At 42.1% G+C, this 8284-nt stretch overlaps 1 protein-coding gene across 1 annotated transcript in view; it reads left to right on the forward strand.

Moving 5' to 3' along the window:
- The window catches only part of ALG5 (ALG5, dolichyl-phosphate beta-glucosyltransferase), a 106423-nt gene that overhangs the window by 51409 nt on the left and 46730 nt on the right, over positions 1–8284 (forward strand). The gene's annotated exons all lie outside the window — the stretch shown is intronic.

The raw sequence follows: 8284 nt of genomic DNA on the forward strand, positions 1-8284 counted from the left end.
AAATAATAATAATAATAATAGGAAGAATTAGTTGTGGGATTACCGGATTCAATTGTATGTATGTGATTTTGCTAACAGTTTTCAGATTGCTCTCTGTATAGAGTAAAAACTGAAAGATTTTATTTGCATTGCTCTCAGTATAAATGTGATTGAGGATCTTTTCATTTTTTTAAGAGCTATTTTCACTTCCTCTTGTGAATTCTATTCCTAGGCCATGCCTCTATTCCAACTCAGTTATTGAGTAACATTCTTAATAATTTGTAGGAGCTCATTATGCATTTAGGAAATTAGCATTTTGTCTATAATATAAATTACAAGTATTTGCCACCAATTTATTTGTCTCTTAATGTTTAATGTGGATGAATTTTGGTGGTCCTACCACACATTTTTTTTAAATTTTATTATCAAACTAGAGGCCCGGTGCACGAAATTCATGCACTGGGGGTGGGGGCAGTGTCCCTCAGCCCAGCCTGCACCCTCTCCAATCTGGGACCCCTCGAGGCATGTCGGACGGCCTGTTTAGGCTTGATCTCTGTGGGATCGGGCCTAAACGGGCAGTCAGACATCCCTCTTACAATCCAGGACTGCTGGCGCCCAACCGCTCGCCTGCCTGCCTGCCTAATTACCCATAACCGCTTCTGCCTGCTAGCCTGACCACCCCCTAACCACTCCGCTGCCAACCTGATCGATGCCTAACAGCTCCCCTGCCGGCCCAATCACCCCCGACTGCCTCCCCTGCTGACCCGATCGCCCACAACTTCCCTACCCTGCGGGCCTGGTTGCCCACAACTGCCCTCCCCTGCAGGCCTGGTCCCCCCCAACTGCCCTTCCCTGCAGGCCCAGTCCCCACTAACTGCCTTCTCCTGCCAGCCTGGTCACCCCCAACTGCCCTCCCCTGCAGGCCATCTTCTGGCCACATGGGGGGGCCATCTTGTGTGTGGAGTGATGGTCAATTTGCATATTACCTCTTCATTATATAGGATTAATTGATCTGGATTTTATGTGCTTTTGCCTTCCTTGAAATTTTAATTTTTATTCATATTTTACATTTGAATATTTGATGTATCTTGAAATACTACTATCCTAGTCAGTATGAGGCTCAGGTCCACTTTAATTTGGTTTCCAAATTTCCACTAAGATGCCTTACAATATTTTATCCCCCTGATTGAACGAGTCATCTTTATCATATTTTAAGTTTCAGTACCCATGTATTTTGTGTATGTGTATTACTGGCCTCTCCATTCTGTTCTGTGGATATTTACATTCTAGTATCTTAGTTTTAATTATTGTATCTTTTTAATATATTTTTTAATCCTCTGGAAGTAGTCCTACCTCACTCTTACAATTTTTTTGGCTCTTCTTGGTTATTTATTTTTCAGCATTAACTATCGGATCCACTTGTCTAATTTAAAGAAAAATTATTTTGGTATTTCTATTTTTATGCCCTTCAATTTAAAGATAAACTTAGGGCACATTGACTTTTTAAAGCTGTCGTCACATCCTCTTATCCAGGATCATCGTATGCTCTTTTATTTTTTTTAATTTTTTTTTTAAGCTCAACAACTAGTTGAATATATATTTTTTTTATTGCTTAAAGTATTATAAAGGGTATAGCATATTTCTCCTTTTTTCCCCCACCCTTGGCCTCATCTACCCCCCAGTGTCTTATGTCCATTGGTTATGCTTATATGCATGAATACCAGTCCTTCGGTTGATCTCTTACCCTCCCCTCCTGCCACCCAACCCTCCCCGGCCTTTCCACTGTAGGTTGACAGTCTGTTCGAGGCTGCTCTGCCTCTGTATCTATTTTTGTTCATAAGTTTATAATGGTCTTTATTATCCATGAATGAGTGAGATCATGTGGTATTTTTCCTTCATTGACTGGCTTATTTTACTTAGCATAATGCTCTCCAGTTCCATCCATGCTGTTGCAAATGGTAAGAGTTCCTTCTTTTTTACAGCAGCATAGTATTCCATCGTGTAGATGTACCACAGTTTTCTAATCCATTCATCTACTGATGGGCACTTAGGCTGTTTCCAGATCTTAGCTATGGTGAATTGTGCTGCTATGAACATAGGGGTGCATAGATCCTTTCTGATTGGTGTTTCTGGTTTCTTGGGATATATTCCTAGAAGTGGGATCACAGGGTCAAATGGGAGTTCCATGTTTTGTTTTTTGAGGAAACTCCATACTGTCTTCCATAGTGGCTGCACCAGTCTGCATTCCCACCAGCAGTGCACAAGTGTTCCTTTTTCTCCACATCCTCTCCAGCACTTGTCGTTTGTTGATTTGTTGATGATAGCCATTCTGACAGGTGTGAAATGGTACCTCATTGTTGTTTTGATTTGCATCTCTCGGATGATTAGTGACTTTGAGCATGTTTTCATATGTCTCTTGGCTTTCTGAATGTCCTCTTTTAAAAGGTGTCTATTTAGGTCCTTTGCCCATTTTTTGATTGGATTGTTTATCTTCCTTTTGTTAAGTTGTATGAGTTCCCTATAAATGTTGGAGATTAGGCCCTTATCAGATATAATGTTGGCAAATATGTTCTCCCATGTAGTGGGCTTTCTTGTTGTTTTGTTGATGGTTTCTTTTGCTGTGCAGAAACTTTTTATTTTGATGTAGTCCCATTTGTTTATTTTCTCTTTAGTTTCCAATGCCCTAGGATCTGTATCGGTGAAGAAATTGCTTCGGCATAGGTCTGAGATTTTGTTGCCTTTGGATTCTTCTAGTATTTTTATGGTTTCCGGTCGTATATTTAAGTCCTTTATCCATTTTGAGTTTATTTTTGTGTATGGTGTAAGTTGGTGGTCTAGTTTCATTTTCTTGCATGTATCTGTCCAATTTTCCCAGCACCATTTATTGAAGAGACTGTCTTGACTCCATTGTATGTTCTTGCCTCCTTTGTCAAATATTAATTGAGCGTATTGGTTGGGGCTGATTTCTGGGCTCTCTATTCTATTCCATTGATCTATATGTCTGTTCTTGTGCCAGTACCAGGCAGTTTTGAGAACAGTGGCTTTGTAATACAGCTTGATATCTGGTATTGAGATCCCACCTACTTTCTTCTTTCTCAGGATCGCTGCAGCTATTCGGGGTCGTTTTTTGTTCCAGATGAATTTTTGGAGAGTTCGTTCTAGGTCTGTGAAATATGCCGTTGGTATTTTAATGGGAAGTGCGTTGAATTTATAGATTGCTTTGGGCAGTATGGACATTTTAATGATGTTGATTCTACCAATCCAAGAACATGGTATGTTCTTCCATCTCTTTATGTCTTCCTCTATCTCTTTTTTCAACGTCCTGTAGTTTTCTGAGTAGAGGTCTTTTACCTCTTTAGTTAAGTTTATTCCTAGGTAGCTTAATTTTTTTGGTGAGATGGTAAATGGGATTGCTTTTTTAGTCTCTCTTTCTGCAAGTTCACTATTGGTGTATAGAAATGCCATAGATTTCTTGGCGTTAATTCTGTATCCTGCTACATTGCCGAATTCTTTTATTAAGTCTAATAGTTTTTTGATGGAGTCTTTAGGGTTTTTTAAGTATAATATCATGTCATCTGCAAATAAGGACAGTTTTACTTCCTCTTTTCCAATTTGGATGCCTTTTATTTCTTCTTCTTGTCTAATTGCAATGGCTAATACTTCCAGTACTATGTCGAACAGGAGTGGTGAGAGTGGGCATCCCTGTCTTGTTCCTGTTTTTAGGGGAAATGGTGTTAGTTTTTGTCCATTGAGTATGATGTTGGCTGTGGGTTTGTCATATATGGCTTTTATTATGTTGAGGTATGATCCTTCTATTCCCACCTTGCTGAGAGTTTTTATCAAAAATGGGTGTTGAATTTTGTCAAATGCTTTTTCTGCATCAATTGATATGACTATGTGGTTTTTTTCCTTCAATTTGTTTATGTGATGTATCACGTTGATTGATTTGCGGATATTGTACCATCCTTGCATCCCTGGGATAAATCCTACTTGGTCATGGTGTATGATCTTTCTGATGTACTGCTGGATCCGATTTGCTAAGATTTTGTTGAGGATTTTGGCATCTATGTTCATGAGGGATATTGGCCTGTAATTCTCTTTCATTGTGTTGTCTTTACCTGGTTTTGGTATTAGGGTGATGCTGGCTTCATAGAATGAGCTTGGAAGTGTTCCTTCCTCTTGGATTTTTTGTAGTAGTCTGAGGAGGATAGGTTTTAGTTCTTCCTTGAATGTTTGGTAAAACTCCCCTGTGAAGCCGTCTGGTCCTGGGCTTTTGTTTGCTGGAAGCTTTCTGATGACTGCTTCAATTTCTTCCATAGTTATTGGCCTGTTGAGATTTTTAGATTCTTCCTGATTAAGTTTTGGAATGTTGTATTTTTCTAGAAATATGTCCATTTCCTCCAGGTTGTCTAGTTTGTTGGAGTAGAGTTGTTCATAGTATTTTTTAACAATCATTTGTATTTCTGTGGGGTCTGTTGTTATTTCGCCTCTATCATTTCTGATTTGGTTTATTTGGGTCCTCTCTCTTTGCTTTTTGGTGAGCCTGGCTAGAGGTTTGTCGATCTTGTTTATCCTTTCAAAGAACCAGCTCTTGGTTTCATTGATTTTCTGTATTGTTTTTTTGGTCTCTATGTCATTTATTTCTGCTCTAATCTTTATTATCTCCTTCCTTCTGCTCACTCTGGGCTTTTCTTGTTGCTCTCTTTCTAATTCTTTGAGCTGTAGATTTAGATGATTTACTACCATTTTTTCTTGTTTGTTGAGGTAGGCCTGTAGAGCTATAAACTTCCCTCTCAGGACTGCTTTCATTGTGTCCCAAAGGTTTTGGATTGTTGTGTTTTCATTGTCATTAGTTTCCAGGATGTTTTTAATTTCTTCTTTGATCTCATTGGTAACCCAATCAATATTTAATAACATGCTATTCAGCTTCCAAGTGTTTGAGTATTTTGGGTTGTTTTTATTGTAGTTTATTTCTAATATTATGCCCTTGTGGTCTGAGAAGATGCTTGGTATGATTTCAATCTTCTTGAATTTGGGGAGACTTTGTTTGTGACCCAATATGTGGTCTATTTTTGAAGATGTCCCATGAGCACTTGAGAAGAACGTATATTTTGTTGCTTTGGGGTGAAGTGTTCTGAAGATGTCAATTAAGTCCATCTGATCTAGTGAGTCATTTAGGATTGCTGTTTCTTTGCTGATTTTTTGTCTAGCAGATTTATCCAGTGATGTCAGTGGTGTATTAAAGTCCCCTACTATGATTGTATTGTTGTCGATCTCTCCCCTGATGTCTTCCAGGAGTTTTCTTATGTATGTGGGTGCTCCTGCATTGGGTGCATATATGTTTATCAGGGTTATATCCTCTTGTTGTATTGATCCCTTTAGTATTATGAAGTGGCCTTCCTTATCTCTTGTTATGGCCTTCACTTTGAGGTCTATTTTGTCGGATATAAGTATTGCTACCCCAGCTTTTTTTTCATTTCCATTTGCCTGAAAGATATTTTTCCATCCCTTCACTTTCAGTCTGTGTGAGTCCCTTTTAATGAGGTGGGTCTCTTGTAGACAGCAAATGTATGGGTCATGTTTTTTTATCCATTCAGCCACTCGATGTCTTTTGATTGGACCATTTAGTCCATTTACGTTTAAAGTTATTATTGAAAGGTACTTGTTTGTAGCCATTTCTTTTTTTGTGTGGCTGTTTTCTTTCTGGGCTTTTTATTTCTTCTTTTTACACCAGTCCCTTTAGCATTTCTTGCATTGCTGGCTTGGTGGTGATGAACTCCCTTAGCCTTTTTTTGTCTGTGAAGCTTCTTATTTCCCCTTCAATTTTGAATGATAGCCTTGCTGGATAGAGTATTCTTGGATTCAGTCCTTTGCTTTGCATCACTTTGTAAATTTCTGTCCATTCTTTCCTGGCCTGATGTGTTTCTGTTGAGAAATCGTTTGATAATCTGATGGGGGATCCTTTGTAGGTAACTCTCTGTTTCTCTCTTGCAGCCTTTAAGATTCTCTCTTTGTCTTGTACATTTGCCATCGTTATTATGACGTGTCTTGGTGTGGGTCTTTTGGGGTTCATCTTGCCTGGGACTCTCTGTACTTGTGTAACTTTTTTCTTCCCCATATCTGGGAAGTTTTCTGTCATTATTTCTTCAAATAGATTTTCTAATCCTTGCTGCTCTTCTTGTCCCTCTTGCAGCCCTATTATGCGTATGTTACTTCGTTTCATGTTGTCCCGAAGCTCCCTTAGGCTCTCCTCCTGTTTTTTAATTTTTTTCTCCAGTTGCTGTTCAGATTGAGCTTGTTTCTCTGCCTTATCTTCTAACTCACTAATTCCTGTCCCAGATCCGGTGTCTCCAGGTTAGCTGCCGATCTCTGGATGCTGGGTCTTTGGGTGTACAGTATATGTTTCCAAAAAACAGCCACTCAAGATGGCACTGTCTCCGCAGCTGAGCCAGCGATCCAGGAGAGATTTCAGCCGCAGTCTCTACTTTTCAATCCGCTTTCTCAAGGATTCCTCCGCTGTTTCCGGCTGCAAACTGTCTCTCAGCTGAATATCCTCTGCTTATTCGGGCTGTATGTTACCCGCTTCAGCTGCTCACCCTAACAGCTCCGGGACAAGGCACGGGACACATCCGTCTATACCTCCACCATTTTTTCTCCCTCCCCTATGTGTTGGATTAATTTATTTCCTTTGGTAGCATTTACATGTTTCCTTTATATAGGTCTTGTTACATTTCTTGTAAAATTTATTTCTAGATTTTTTTAATGATGTTATAAATGCCATTTTTTGTCCTCCATTGTAACTTGATTATTGTCTATATATGTGAAGGCTAAAATATCATGTATAGGTATATATTCATTTTATACCTCCTCATTGTTTTAAATTTATTTATTACTTCTAATAGTTTTTAAGTTGATATTCTTGGATTTTTCAGAATGTAATGATTTTATATAAAACTAGAGGCTCAGTGCACAAAATTTGTGCACGGGTAGGGTCCCTAGGAATCAGGGCTGATCCGTGGGGCGACCGGGGCGGGGGGTCCCCGGCTCGCACCCACTTTGGCTGGCCTGGGACCTGAGGGGTGCGGGCAGTTCTTGCATTGAGCATCTGCCCCCTGGTGGTCAGTGCACATCATAGCAACTGGTCATTACACTGGTCCTTCTGCTGTTGGGTCTATTTGCATATTAGGCTTTTATTATATAGGACTAGCGGCCCAGTGCACAGGATTCATGCACTGGTGGCGGGCATGGCCTGCGGGGATTGGCCTGCTGTGGGAGTCCCACTCATCCCAGTCAGCCGAGCGGCTGTGAACCTACCCTCTGAGGGACGGAACCTGCTGCAAATAGCAACCGCTCATCCCAGTCAGCCAAGCGGCCCTCCCACTCTGGGAGTGCACTGACCACCAGGAGACAGCTCCTGCATTGAGTGTCTGCCCCCTGGTGGTCAGTGCATGTCATAGCGACTGGTCGTTCTACCATTCGGTCTTTGGGATTTTATTATATAGGATAGGTTCATAACATTTGTAGAAAACTCTTTTCTTTCTAATACCACTGATTCTTCTTTTTAATTATATTAACACTAGAGGCCTAGTGCACAAAATTCGTGCACTTGGGGGGGTGTCCCTCAGTCCAGCCTGCACCCTCTCCAATCTGGGACCCCTCCGGGGATGTCCGACAGCCCTCTCACAATCCGGGACTGCTCGCTCCTAACCACTCGCCTGCCTGCCTTCATGATTGCCTGTAACTGCTTCTGCCTGCCAGCCTGATCACCCCCTAACTGCTCCCCTTCTGGCCCAGTCGCCCCCAACTGCCCTCCCCTGCCAGCTCAATTGCCCCCAACTGCCCTCCCCTGCCGGCCCGATAGCCCCCAGCTGCCCTCCTGTCCTGGCCCGATCACCCCAAACTGCCCTCCCCTGCCTGACTGGTCACCCTGGTGGAAACCGCACAGAGCAGCAGCCAGGACCAGCCCCCCACCGGTGCCAGGGGAACTCCGGGGAAGCCACACATCTGCAGCTGGGCCCCGCCTGCTAGTGCGGCCACGGGAACCCCAGCATTAGGTGCGCCGAGCAGCCGCCAGGCCTCCTGCCCTCCCCGCAGGGCTGCAAGAACTGTGGCTACAGGTGCACAGAGCAGCCAGCCCCGCCCTTGCTGTGTGCACTTCCATCTTGTGATGGTGTTATGGTGTGAGAGTTAATTTGCATATTACCTCTTTATTATATAGGACTACGGGCCCGGTGCACAAAAATTTGTGCACTGGGGAGGGGGTTCCCTCAGCCCAGCTTGCCCCCTATCACATACTGGGAGCCCT

Source organism: Myotis brandtii, unplaced genomic scaffold (genome assembly GCF_000412655.1).
Source record: "Myotis brandtii unplaced genomic scaffold, ASM41265v1 scaffold502, whole genome shotgun sequence".
Classification (NCBI taxonomy): Eukaryota; Metazoa; Chordata; class Mammalia; order Chiroptera; family Vespertilionidae; genus Myotis; species Myotis brandtii.